Raw genomic sequence first — 15,433 nt, forward strand, 5'->3', positions numbered from 1 at the left:
GTACAGGTAAATGGGCTTGCCCGGGCATCACGTTTGGGCTAGATACGCCCCTGGTTATATTTACTTTGTTAATGCCTTCCCTATTATAAATGGCAACAAATTTCTTCTTACAACACATTTTAACACCAGTTTTGTGCCCAGACCCCCTTCTTTTCTTTTGTGTAAGGGCAGAGAATGCCCCACACAATTGAAACAAGTTGATGTGCTGCTTCAAAAACCTGGCAGCAGGCACCCATGCAACTAAATAGACAGTTGATCAATTTAGATGCTAAGACTATTAATTCAGCTAGATAAGTGATAAATACTATAATTTAGCACATTTCGTCATCCATGAATAATTAATTAATTGTGATATGCGCTGCCAGAAGCACCTAAGTGCCGAAGGTGCTTATCACACCTATTTTTAACAAAGCAAAACAATTAGCTAGGCAAAAAAAGGAAAACAACTAGCTAGTTTTAGGTATGTTTATCATTTCTGGCCACAAAAACCATATTTCTTAAAATAGCTCAGTAGGTCAGATTAATAATTACCTACACCAGTTTTTTGTTTGGCTGTGCTTACAGTCACGGCAATCACATGAAAAAAAAAACCTAAGAAAATTGAAAAAATAAAGATAGGCTAAGGCGAGGCTCGAACCCAGGACGTCCCATACTCTAGCCCAGCACTGTATCACTGCAGTGCCAACTACCCTACTCCCTTAGTTTGTACCTTATATATGTCATTCACGAAGAAGCCTATATAAATAACACCAGTAAAGAAGAAACCAAATCTAACCCTTACCCTAACTCTAAAGTACAAGACGCATCCCCTAAAGTCGAATGCTTGGGGCATACTACTAGACGTGTCCCCTAAAGTTGTGGCCCTTCACAACATTCGTCAGTTATGCCCACCTTTTGCCACACTCCTTATCAATACTCACCGTTCTCCTGCTTGTTTGTTTATTTCTGGTCATGTTTTAATGTCAGAAGAAGGTACCACCCAGGGTGACCCTTTGGCCATGCCTATGTATAATGCTCTTGCTACAATCCCACTCTTAAAGCGATTTCCAGGGGACATTAAACGAATCTGGTATGCCGATGATGCTTGCATTTGTGGTAAGCTTGGAAGTTGTATCAGTGGTGGCAACATCTTTGCTCAGTTGGTCCATTTTATGGCTATTTTGTCAATGCTTTAAAGACCTGGCTAGTTACTAAGGAGAATCTGCTTCCTGATGCCAAACAACTTTTTGCTGGTTCTGGGGTAAATGTGACCAGTGATAGACGTCCTTACCTTGGTGCTGCGATAGGCACTTCATCCTACATTCAAAATTCTGTCTCTGAGAAGGTTCAAATTTGGACTGAAGAAGTAAAACTGTTGTCTAAGATTACTGAAGCTCAACCACATGCTGCCTATTGTGCCTTCACACATGGACTTTCTAGTTGGTGGCTATTTCTTTATCGTACTGTCCCTGGCAATTCCTCCTGTCTTCAACCACTTGACAACATCATCTGCCAGGTTTTCATTCCTACGATCACTGATCGCTCACCTCCATCTGACTCAATATGTAAGCTTTTCTGCCTTTCTGCTCTATGGGGTGCTTGGCTTACCCGAACCATCCTCTATCTGTGACAGTGAGTTTGCTGCCTCCCGCAACATTTGTGAGCCCCTTTGCGACTTTATTTGTACTCTATCTCTTTCCTTTGCTGAGGTTTCTTCCTCCCAATTGAACAGGAAATCTTTGATTCACAAGTCAAAGGCTGAGGGATATTCTGCTTTGTCTTTGTGTGAGAATTTTGAGCCATCATTGCAGTCTGCTATTGACTTTGCTTCAGTTAAGGGGGCCTCTAGTTGGTTAATTGCCCTTCCTCTGCTAGAGTACGGATTTTCGTTGCACAAATCTGCCTTTCAAGATGCCCTTGCATTGCATTATAATTGGTCTCCTCTTATGGCTCCTTCCCTTTGTGCTTGTGGTTCCTCCTTCTCCGTAGAGCACGTGCTAGGGTGGACTTCCTACTTTGAGACACAATGATATCAGGGACCTTACAGCTTCTCTATTGACTGACGTTTGCTCTCAGGTCATGGTTGAACCTGAACTACAACCTGTCTCAAATCCAGATGAGTACCCCCTCGCTATTTCAAATACTCAAGATGGCGCTCGTCTGGATGTTGCGATGAATGGTTTTTGGGGTGGTCAATCAGAGAAATGCTTTGTCGATGTCAGAGTTTTCAATCCTTATGCTGCCTCAAATAAGTGCTCATCATTGTCTGCTGCCTATAAAAAGCATGAGAACATCAAGCAGCATGCTTATGGCCAACATATCCGAGAAGTTGAACACGCCTCATTCTCTCCCTTGGTTTTTTCTGCTACTGGAGGTCTGGCTCATGAAGCCACTATCTTTTACAAATGTCTGGCTTCTCTTTCGTCCAACTGATAAGTGGGGGGATAATTACTCGCTTACTCTAGGCTGGTTCCGTGGCTGTCTTTCCTTTTCTTTGCTACGTTCTGATATTGCATGTATCCGTGGTGCCTGGTCATCATCCGGTCACTCCAATGGATCTAGTTAGGGTGGAGTTACATTTAGAACTGATTTTACTTAGTTTTGTTTACTGTCGCTACTTGTGTGTTGTTATTACAATTTTATACTTTCAAAAACAAAGTCCCCCAAAGTTGAATGCTCGGCAGCTCGGGGCATACTAGGTGCGTGCCCTAAAGTCGAATACTCGGGGAATACTAGACTCGTGCCAATCCTTCTCGCGTGGCCTACCGCTTTTTCCCGTATATTGGGTGGGGAAGGAAAAAGCGGTCCCCACCCAATATACGGGGAAAAGCGGTCTGGCCACGCGAGACTAACCCTGTAATAGCTCGCCTCGAACTCAACAAAAACTTACCTTCATACAACTAGTGTGTGAATTCTGGGTGACTGCGCCGTGACTAGCAGCAAAATTTCCGGTCACTGTGCCGGGACTCTAGGCAGTTTTTTTATATTTTTAATACGTTCGTTCGCGTACGGGACACGCCCCTTTCAAGTTTGTGAACAAGCTATCTATGGTAACCCGTTTATCAAGCTGGCACGAATAAACCACCTCACAACTAACAGCCTTCATTTCTCACATACAGGCTGCTTTTTAAATTTAACATATAGCCATTTCGTTCACTTGGCACAAATCAGGCGCGCGCCCACAGTCCGGGAGCGCCTCGTGCCCAGCCGGCTCGCGCTAATGTGCAAACACTGCGCATTTGTGCGAGCCCGGCTGGGCACGAGACTACTTCGCGTGATATGATTTTGATTATGGCCTTTACACGGCTTCCAGAGGGAATACATGAGGGAAAATCCCCCGTACTGTGTATACCCTCCTATAAGCGCACATGGTACCTCCAGCCATGCAGCTTGTACTTGCGTTCAAAAACTGGGCTACCTGCCCAATGAAATAAATCCAACTTATGTTATAATTGGTCGACGCCAAAAAATATGATCGTACGCCCGTATGTAACCACATGGTAAAATACATGACATACACAATCTCCGTTGCAATTACCATTTAGAATACGTGTCTGTACAAATAAGTGGATGAAATTCAATAGCCAAAAACAAAGTGAGATTCTTCCCACGACCTTTTCGCAACACTTAGTACAGAACTCACCTTTTGAATCCATGTCACTTACGACGTTCTTTCTACCTGGTAGTCTTCGTTTAGAAAAGTTGACCAGTTTTTTACCACACAAAACTTGTACGGATTCGAAAAAAATTTATGGCTTCCTTAAATAACGCTCCCTGAGTTTTGTGTTATTATATAACATGTGTAGTCCAAACGCATAAAATATCATACAAAACAACAACAAAAATGCTAAATAGTAACACAGTCATGTTGATGCTCCTCTCCACTGCTACGCTGTGAATACCTGGCACTCATCACTTTGTTGAAAACATGTCTGATATTCCTCCACTACTTTGAACTACAAAATAACATGTACATTAATTGTGGACAAAACCATATCATACCAACAGTACATTAACACAGTAGGCAGCCATACAAGTAGTAAACAATCAACACTGGAAACCTGTACAAAATGACACAGCAGTGTAATAGTAGACAATGCACGACACAATACACTGCACACACAGTACACTCAGTCATCATCACTGCAAACATTGTGGATGGCACTCAATTGACACACAACACTGCTGCATCTTAAAGTAATTTTTTAGGTCACCTTAAATTCTTGATGGGAACTTCCAAGTATATGGTGAAACCCCTTTTATTTGGTACCACAAGACTTTGCCAAAACGTTTTTCTCTTTCAGACGTTAAAATGTCCTGGTTACAACAATATTATTTCATGGGATCATTTCTTTGGATGTATGCATGTTTTTCTGTACTGGTGCAGTGCACTAATTTCATATACAGTAGCTACAGCTTGGTAATACATGATAAGACTGTCAGTGGCATGTATTTTGAAGCCATTAGCGCACCCCATGGAAAAGGGATACAATATAGCATCAGATGATATGTAACAATTATAATGAGACAGAATACGAAAGGCAAAACTGATAAAATACTTTTATCACACCATATTCCTTTTTTTCTGTAGTTAAGTTTGTTGACAAAATGTTTCCCTTACCATTAGCACAGCATCTTATAATGACACTAGAGTACAACTTTTACAGTAAAGTTGACACAGAAAACATACCTCACCTATGACACCTTGCTCCTCAACATAGATGATCCTCTCATATCATTTCATCAGATCATCATCATTGGTAGCCAGCATGAATGTGACACTACTATAGGAATACAAATAGTAAGTTATATGTAGAGATAGTAATACAAGACCATCACCACATTATATTACACATGTACACACAGTACACTACATGTAAGCACACATGACACTACACACAGTCCAAAGAGTAAAGTAGGACAACTCAAGAGTCACGGTGGTTGTGATTGACAAAACGATTCCCAAATAATAAAATTGATTCACAGTACACCAGATATGGTTCGATGCCATAAATGAACACTAGAATTGAGGATTAGAATGTTTCTAATATGAATATTTTAATAATTAAAACCCACAAGTAAAGTTTATGACTTTATAATCTAAGGAATAAAGTTGTTATGAGAATTCTACACACATACTTGTTGAAAACACTGCTCATTACAGACAGTAAAGTAAGTATAAACAATAGTGAAGTACCTTGGGAAAAAAGGGTCAGACAATATTGAAGATAGAGTCCCTTACAAAATTATGTACTGTGTGAGATCCAAATTTCTACAAAACAATTAAATAGCCTCCAGCATATATTTACTGCTGATTTGCAAGACATGAACAACTACATAATTCTACATCTCTTTGGATACTATATTATGACAAAAAGGAGATTTTGACCAAATGCATAAATCCTGGGACTAATAGTGAACTTTACCTTCGAACATTCGCTAATAAAATGTTTGAACATTCAAAGCTTCGATGTTAGCTTTCAAGTTACAGGTTTTCTTGCATTTATGCATATCCTTCTTAAGTTTTATCTTTCTAATCTTATTTAGACTACAACAAGTTTGATACTGAAATTTGATTGGCTGAAAACGTGGCCTCTAAATCTCGTAGAGCCACGGTCATGTCCAATAGAGACCACACTCTGAGGCGATACGAAACACGATAATTACGCGCCTGTAACATTGGCAACGCATGGGCATTTAAATGGCTAGTAACAGCCGTACTGAATTAGAGGGAGGTGTAATGGGCTTGTTTGTACTAATCAACACTACATTACTTGCTTACAAGCAGCTGTCGAGGCACAACAACAGCAACAATGAGTTGTAGTCCACTCGGTACTTCGATACATAGCACGATACATAGCACGATACATAGCAGCGCCTGTAACATTGGCAACGCATGGGCCACGCTGAGGTCCCGCCATGTAGGGAGGTGTAGAGGGCTTGTTTCTAGTAATTAGCCATACATTTCCTATTTACAAGCAGCTGTCAACTCAAGGTACAATAACGAGTTGTAGTCTAAATAAGTTTGTAAGCATTTGGAAAATGCATAACAGCAATGCTGAATGACACGATTGCAAATGGTCGTGTCTGCTATACTGCAATCATGCATAGGCAAACACCAACTACTGATGTTTTCCATGTATTATCTATCACCAAGAGTTAATAATAAGAGAGGAGAGTGTCTAACGCCGTATAGTCCTGCAACAAATTGCGCAGAAGTTAAACGGCTTCTTTTCCGCATAACGACAGACTGGCTAGTATATTTTCACATTTAACCACAAAGGCTATTTCAGACACAAGGGCGTGCGTTCAACTCGATGTTTAAGTTCACCACGAAGAGCATCACTCTGTTGCGTAAAGAAGTGTCCTCGAAGATAACTCTGGGGGAGAACGTCTGAGAAACCAATAAACACTGAACCAAAGGCGGAGTATCGCTTCGAATTTTCACTGCGTCGCCATGTTACCCTACCTTTGAGCATTCTTCAATTGAAGGAGCACTGTTCCCTGTACATACAGCTCAGTCTTTAGTTCAGTCTTCGAATATTCTCGAGGATTCATCACGGTGCGGCTAAACTAATTGCGGTAAGGAAACGAACAAATACTAGAAGCCTGTACGTTACGTGGAAAGGAAGCCATTTAACTTCTGCGCAATCATCTATTACAGGCCTATACAGCGTTAGACACTCTCCTCTCTTATTATTAACTCTTGCTATCACTTTATAAGGTGTTTTAAGGCTACAACTACGGTAGCAAGCTAAATTGCAATAGTTTAAAAGTGGTTGTGGTACAAGAAGATCAATGGCAGAGACAAACATCGATCACGCAAGATGAATAAGCAGCTGCAATAAAGATAATGATATTTATTTATAATTCATGAGTGCATTACAAAGCTTCAAAGGATAGTTTTAAAATTCGAAGTTTACTTAACCTTCAAACCCACAAAACATTCGAAACTTCATCCCAGCCCTAAATCAGAAAACCGCCAGCAAAAGATGTCTATTGCTACAAACAATTGGTTATCTTTCTCATGCAGCAATATATAGTGTATACCATTAATATACCTGGCCTAGTACTGTACCCAGAAAATAGTAGGGTGTAACATATACTGCTAATACTAGGTATCACTAGATTGTTATACAACACAAATAACATGAAGTACTTAACAGACATCATATTTGATGATGGGACCATTACAATATGGCTAGTCCACAGACAGAGACATGTTCAACATATAACAGAGAAAACTAATAGCAATAGAAACTATTACAGTGGACTTCTCTTCTTCTTTAGCAGCAACCTTTTTGTAAGACTACCTTACCTTGTCAAGTAGTCCCAGAGTGATTAGTTACATGGCTGTATAGCTGAAAAGTCATGTGTTTATCTACGCATACTTTTGTTGTAAAACAATTTGTACATACAGTCTATTCATAATGGATCAATTCTGTAGAAAAACAGAACAAGTACAAGCTACAAAGCAGTTGGTAAGAAATTGCTTTTTTTAGACTGCTACATAGTCCTTGTGATATGTATACCAGCTCATAACTGATGTGCTTCAGGCAAGTTAGACATGTTTTATTACCATGAGAATTGATGTAAAGCAGTGGATCTGGCCACATGACGCAAAACACCACACGCACGCACGCACGCACGCACGCACGCACGCACGCACGCACGCACGCACGCACGCACGCACACACACACACACACACACACACACACACACACACACCACAACGCACACAACACAACGCACACTCACTGATCACAAGGTGACAAATATGGCTTCAAATTCCTGGAACAGCAGTTAATAAATGAATGAATTTCCTAGTAAACTAGTCAACCATGTCCCTCCAAAAGCAAACCATGACACAGCACATTTTAGCACTAAGTAGATTGTGGCTACTCATAAAGCTCTCCAGTTAAGGAAACCAAAACAAAATGACTTGGCAGGCATTCCAACACTGTGTTGTCACTGGTATTGGTTTACATGAAGTATCTTCAGTGTTCCAGTTACTGGTAAAAAACAACAACAGATTGAAGAAACACATAAGGACAAAGCAAAGGATGTAAACTACATCCCTACCACACCAAGACATGAATCATGTTTATATCAGAGTGATTTATAAAGACTAATGGAATGGAATAGAAAACTGACTTGCACATGAACTGACACATACAAACCTTAAACCAATGTAGGTCACGGTTGAGCACAACAAAGGTCTTGCACAAGCCTCTGAACATGATTATAAAGAGTGTACTTAAAAAGCATTCTTTAATAAAACACAGAGTGATAACAAAGTTTTGTTATTAGTGTTGCAAACAAGGGTAACCATAATCCCAACCCCTACAATAATAAACAATGCTACTCAAATTCTCTTTGCAGCAACCAGCCATGCTAGCTATATGTGATGATATGCAGTATACGATGACCTCAAGCCTACCCATCACCACCCGTCACTACCTGTTGCACTGAGGTGCAGACGTGAAAATTATCCCACCAATTAATCTTAATACAAATGCCAAGTAACGGAGTTCTCCTCACAACGTCTAGAAGCTTGTATCCTGGAATGTTCACAATTGTAACAAACACTTTTTACCCTTAAACCTGCAAGGAATTTTTGGGAAATACGTGTTTACAAAATATGGGCATGCGTGGTGACGTTAGGTGGGGTAACTTTATTCCTATAGCCTAAAACAACATTGTTCAAGTGTTTGCTGGGATACTTGGAGAAGGTTAACTACAGCAGTCCACTTGTTATGAAGCGATGAACAACATCAAGTCACATCTCCATGTTTCAAAATTTTTGCTATGTCTTTAATTTTGATTATGGGTTTACTCATGTGAGTCATGACAGAACATTTTATAGCAAAATGAACAGAACTTGTTGCAAGTTGATAGGAACAACCACCAGAGTTATGGATCGTTTTATAAAAGGTATGTAAAGGGTTTGTGTGTTTTCTTACCAAAAAGTTATTTACATGGCTAGTTTTGGCCTCACTGTTTAGTGTTACAGAAAAACCCTTGATATCATTTTAATCCTTGTTACATCACAAGTAGAATGACATAAATTACGTAGCCATGGAATGGATGCCTCAAAAGTTACAGTACTTTGTGCAAGGCACGCGTATTTGGGCTAGTTTTCTGGCCTATGTGGGTTTAAGGGTTAGTTAAGCACAAAAAGTACTAGATTCAAGTATTGTTTTAAACACAGAGCTTATAATGGCTCGAGTACATTTTGTGCTTATTCACTGCCATGATTGTGTTTGATACAGCTTTGAGCAGCTAATTATGGTAAAATTTAAAGGTAAGTTTTCCCAATCTTTGTTCTGTGTTTTACTCACATTAATACATTTGGCAGACAAACAACACCCACTGTTAATAAAGTACGTCTTAGAAGCCACACCATAGATCTTTAATATCAAAATTGCATTATGCAAATCACTGTATTACACTATTTATACATTGCTAGATAAGAAGCACTTACTGGTATTGTGAAAACACCCAGAATGATTTAGTAGCAGCTCCTGAAATCTACAATCCTGAACTCTCCAAAAAGAAACTTCAAAGATCTAACAAGAGAATTCACATCTTAGCACACAGCACACATAAATAAAGCAGACACAAAGCTACAGTGTACACAAAGCTACAGTGTACACAAAGCTCCACAGTTTTACTTCAGAATGGTCTAAAAATTTAGTTCCCAAGTGTTCACTATTATCTATTGTAACATGCAAAAGTTATACTTAGAGCATGGACCAAGTCAGTTGTCTTAGATGTGGGCAATCATGATCATTTCCATATTGTCACTCTACAGTATTTCCTACATCACAAATTCCACTACAGTAATTGTAGTGACAGAGATCTGATGCCTTTAACTTAAAAAAAAAACCTAATTGGATTTACTGATTTACTGATTTACTGAACTCAAACCCTAACTTTAGAAGTGAAAATTGGTTCCCTATATGTAACCAATTTTGTAAACATCATGATGTCATGACATCACATCTCCGAATTTTAGAGAATCCCTTGCAGTGTTGCATGCAAAATTTTCATTTACACTTATCACAGTTAAATTTAATAATCACCATGAGTGAAACAATGGTGACACTTGTGATACTAAAATCATTCCTAAATCTGACCATATACATGGAGTACTTGGTTTTGCCTCATTTTCTATGTAATCTCTAAACACACTTTCTGTCAAAACTTGCATACCATACAGTGCATATGCACAGTAGGGTGTCTATTTAATGCACACCACATGACTGTCAACATTACCCCATTATTACAGTACAATGGCATACTGGAATTACATGTGACTCCATACTTGGCAACCCATGACTTGACTTGTGCATAGGACCAGCTTGAAATATACTCCTAGCAAATCACGTATTGCTTAATTGGTGTAACTTGAAGCTAGATACCATGATAGGATGAAAACATGAGGAGATAGTACAATTACAGTCCAGCCTGTATTTTTTCATTGTCCTTTGGCCACAACCAAATAACGAAAGAAAAATACATAGATACAAAAAAAACAAAAAAAAAAACAGATTGACTAGTATGATAAAGAAAGGCTACAAGACCCCTTTTTGCAGATCCATTTACACCATGATGTTGATTTTCTGCAGTGGCCTGTAGGATCTGGGAAAAAGATGGTATTATTGAGCAGATTTTCATTGCCTAGTTACTAGCTATAATCATGCATACAGTGCACAAGGTTCCATTACCATTACAGACCAAAAGTAACTATTTGTGATGACACTCAAGGAGACTTGCAACTATAGTTATCCATTATCGGCAAGTTTCAAAAAGCAATTAGCAGCACACAAACTTTAAACAGGAGTACAATTTTCAGTAACAATTCACTTACACCATTGCACATGCATGCATGCCAATGCAATAAACTAGCTAAGTTGCTCTCGATATTCACATGCAGTTCTCATGGCAATGCCTAAATGTTAGCAAGAGGACAATGTCCCACTAGCTCAACTGTAGCTCCACAGATAAAATCTTCATGCCTAGATTTTCAGAATGCTGACATCACAAATACAAAATGGTTTACAACTATCACCAATTGCAACATTCCCTCACCACACTATGGTTTAAACACAGGGGTGTAACTTGTGTAATGTTTTAAGGAAAAGATATCCTTGAAGTTTGTGAACTCTGTAGATTCTTGTCATGTGGAAAGTTTATTCATCAATCTACAACCTGATCATGATACAGATCACTGTGGCATTGTTCAAACAATGTCACTTTCACAAGTCACTCAAAATCAGTTGCCAAGTTATCATCTTCACAAGGGGAGCCTTCAAGTAAGCTACTGGCCAATCAAGGTCAAGGACAGATTTTCAACTGAATGTACTCAGGCAAGAAGACCATGAAACAACACAAGTAGAGAAACAGTATTAACTGCTTTACTGTGTTGCCAAAACGATTGTTGTTTAAACAAGCATGCATTTTTGTTTGGCCACTTAATCAGTGACACGTCCATAATTTAGAAGCCACGAAAACTGCTGTACTACATTATGCAGAAAATATCCAAAATATTAGGCACAAATGTCATATTTCAAATTTCAGCACTTTGATGGACAACATTTCACTGAGTGACATACCCCTGGAATCCAGTACTGTACTGTGAGGGCAGGAGTAATAAATATCCGATTCCTAGATGTGTCTGGTAATATTACATCCTGATCAACTTCCATATTGAAATGATTCTGCCACCAAACTGAAAACCACAATGAAATCGAGGACACGCCCAATATCATTTTGGCAAATCACGACACATGAGAATACCAGACATCAATTGGCAAAAAAACAAAGTTGCTTGATAACTAACAACATAATCGTGTCTCAATGCGTTCTAGATCAGTAGCTATCATCAGCTAGTAATTATTTACCTGTATGCCGGACGGCGCAGTCCTGTCTGTAGAATTTCGAGTACAAAATGAAACTTCTGAAGATTGTTAAGGATCTTCGCCAGGTCTAAGATGACAAAACTTCAGACGGATTAGCTTGCGCCAGAATCGGCCGGGCGACATATTGTTACCACATCCTACGCAGAAACACGCTACTATACGTACATGTACGGGAGCATATACGGATACTCATAGATCAGTAGATCGCTCACGAGATCGCTCAATTTTTCTTTTTTTTAAAAAATCGCTCGAGTCAAAATCGTCGGTTCTAAGATTAATTCTCCTGGATGGAACTCAAGCTTAAAAGCAAACAAGTGCTAAGGATTGTTTGTAGCATTTGATGTCAGCATAATTTTAAAATGTGTAGCTGAGAAAATCCATCCCTCCTGGAGCAGACTGAGTGTGGCACTCCGGCGACTACACATCAGTTACAGGTTTCTGACTCCCTGCTTCACAGGCTTACTGTTAGCCTCCTTGCAAGTCCCTAGAGGGATGGTTGTCCAATAAATATATAGACATTGGGTGGCCTGCAGTTTGAACCAATCCTGGCCGGAGTAGGAGGGGTTTTTTCCTTTCTTTCAGTGGCCCTTTTCTGTTTCACCTTATTGTTAGCTAGATCAAGTCTTAATCCTCCTTAAGTCTACAGTTCCAGTTTGTTTGGTAATCCAAAGGCTGCAGCACATGTTGCAGTGCTGGCCACTGCAAAGCTTTAGTAATGATAAAAAGTGGTCGCTTATGTGATGTTTTGGTTGTTGTTGTTTTTTTTGTCTTTATGCCATGCCCACAATATTTCTATACCTGGACCTGTTTTGGTTGCACGTTTCCCAAGGACTTGCATGTTTATATCTTTTTTTCTATTTTAGCATAATGATTCCTCTCTCTCTTTCATTTCAGAATGGCTTTAGCTCCTGATAAAGATCAAGGTACTCTAATAAAGCAGTCATCATAACAGTCAGGTGTTAAAGGATCTATGCTAAAATTGATTGTACTCTGCACTTGAAGGCATCATGTACTTATAATATTAAATCAGTCACTAAGTCAAGTCATGTTAAGGCCTTGAAACTAAGGCTGCAGCAAATGTTGCTGTCAGACCTTCAGTGCTGGTCACTGTAAAGTGTTAATAATAATAAGCCCATGCATGCATTATTCGTACTTTGATATTTTATACTTTTGAGCAGTGAAAATCAAACCGTCATGTGTACTCCTCCAAATTAAAGTTATATGACTGCTTTATCAGTGTGGTACTTCCTAACTGTCAAAATAGGAAATTGACTGCTCTATTAGAGTATATTAATCATAGTTTTTAATAATCAACTAAGGAGTTTAATTTTCATTTAACAACATCAGCATTGGGGAGGCCATTATAATTATACACTTGATGTCAGTAACATGTTGTTGTTTTTTTTACACAACATTGATAAGATTAGCTGCAAGAAGAGTACAATGATACAGACTATAATAATCCACACAAAAACAGCCAAGCTGTGAAAAAATGGTGCAGCATTAAAAAGCCTGGGCAAAGACTATAATAATTATTTGCATAACAAATCAACTTTATATAGTTATAAACAAATAATGATTGCATGTGCACATTACTTTTGTTTTCTGGACATATATAGCTAGAGGTTAATTAGACAGTCAGTATCCAGTAGATTAGAATGGCACATAATATTCTAGCGTATACATCACTTGCACCTAGTTGAAATAAAAGTGCAGTTGCAAAGAATAAGTGTCTGACCAATTGCATAAACAAAATCAAACACAAGATCGATCATTATTACTGAATATTTGTTTATAAAAAATGAAGCAGACTTCCCTAGTAATCTTTAGGCCAAACTTAGAAAACATTATTTTTGGAAAATTTTAATTTTTGCTGACACTGAATGGAGTCTCTTCCTATTTCATTATCAATTGAAATACTCCCCAGTACTACCCTCAAATTTATCTGGCTTATTCTTGGTGAATTCTTCCTGTATATATATCAATGGTTTTACAATTCTATGTGACAGAAATATGTGCTGCCTTCTTGATAGTAATGATCTGCTATTAGAATTATTCAGCTTAGTCTTGAAATCTGAGAACATGATAACTAAGCAGAACAGCAGCTATATGCTCATCCTTGAAGATTTGCAGAATTGGTATCTACTGCATGAAACCACTAGCAGCTGGAGGGTGGTTGAGATTCATTGTTCCAGCCTATATAGCTGAACTGTTCATAACTGTCACTCATCCCTATACAACTCTTGATCAATGAAGCTCACTTAGAAAGCAGTATGATTAAAGCTGCTCTACATAAAAATTTCAGTCCTGAAACATATGAAATAGCTTCAGCTCCTGAGGAGCTGTACCTACTACCCTCACCCTCCCCTTTTGCCAAACCCTGGATCCAGCCTATTTCAACTGTATACAACAACAGGAGACATTTTGTATCACTTGATAGGGTACAGCTAAATAAAACAGATGTTGTCTTCCCTGAAGAACATATAAAGCACAAAAACTGTCTATTCTGCAGGTGGTTATTTTTTGTTTTTTTTTTGGACCAAAAGTTTTTGCCATTTCAAGCAGGTGGCTATATACATTTTTAAAAAAGACTACATGGTCATCTGGTGGCTACAAAGGTTTTATATCACTCTTGTCTCATTGCATGCACTTAAATGACATGTAAATTTAACTTGTATCTACTACTTCACACATATTTGACACTTTACAAACACTCATACAGGCCTATATATAGATGCATAGGAGATCCAGAGGAGACTGAGTGTGGCACTTGATTAGACATTATTATTATTATAAGAAGAGTGTGGTGCACAAAAGAAACAATAGTACAATTACAATCATAAATAATTACTAATTAATTACTTAAATAGTGTCTAGACCAGCTAGGTTGTGCTTGAATTGGTCAAATTAATCACATTTTGGGGTAAGGAATTCCAAATTTTAATAGCGGACAGAAAAAAAGAAAATTTGTATGAGTCAATCCTTGTCATCGGTATCATAAATCTTTTATTGTGTCCTCTGGTGTGGTAGATGTCATGCAGGGTTAGGAATAAGAAGATTGTCAGCATTTATGTCAACTTGGCAGTTTATGATCTTATATAACATTATAGCCTTTTGTTCATTTCTACATCTGGTTAACGTGGGCCAGCTCAGGTTGGATAACATTTCAGTCACACTTGCATACCAGGAATAATTGTTAGTTACAAATTTTGCTGCACGCCTTTGAACATTTTCGATGGTATCAATATCTCTCTGCATGTGGGATGACCAGACAGTGCTTGCGTATTCTAATATAGGTTTAACAAGAGCCTTGTAACAATTACTTTTGGTTTGGGGGGGACACCTGTTTATATTACGTTGTAAAAAGCATTTTACATTATTGGCTTTCTTAGTTATTTGTTTGATATGCTCTAACCAGGATAAATTCTTATCAATAGTCACCCCTAAATATTTGGCATGAGTTACTTCCTTTATAGTTTGGTTTTGCAGAGTGTATTGAGCTATTACTGAGAAATTCGCATTTTTGTAG

General features: G+C 38.5%; 1 long non-coding RNA gene across 6 annotated transcripts; it reads right to left on the reverse strand.

Annotated features, from left to right (window-relative positions):
* Nucleotides 1–3,717: 3,717 nt before the first annotated feature.
* On the reverse strand, nucleotides 3,718–12,060 carry LOC136248931 (uncharacterized). 6 transcript variants are annotated; one of them, XR_010697931.1, is made up of 6 exons: nucleotides 11,887–12,060; nucleotides 9,465–9,549; nucleotides 7,739–7,992; nucleotides 4,670–4,763; nucleotides 3,982–4,040; nucleotides 3,718–3,935 (listed from the first exon to the last, which is right to left on the reverse strand). It is a non-coding gene; the product is annotated as an uncharacterized lncRNA (long non-coding RNA). The 6 variants fall into 6 exon arrangements; XR_010697927.1 differs by having other exon boundaries at nucleotides 3,719–4,040; nucleotides 4,675–4,763; XR_010697926.1 differs by having other exon boundaries at nucleotides 3,719–4,040.
* Nucleotides 12,061–15,433: the final 3,373 nt, after the last annotated feature.

Source organism: Dysidea avara, chromosome 3, assembly GCF_963678975.1.
Source record: "Dysidea avara chromosome 3, odDysAvar1.4, whole genome shotgun sequence".
Classification (NCBI taxonomy): Eukaryota; Metazoa; Porifera; class Demospongiae; order Dictyoceratida; family Dysideidae; genus Dysidea; species Dysidea avara.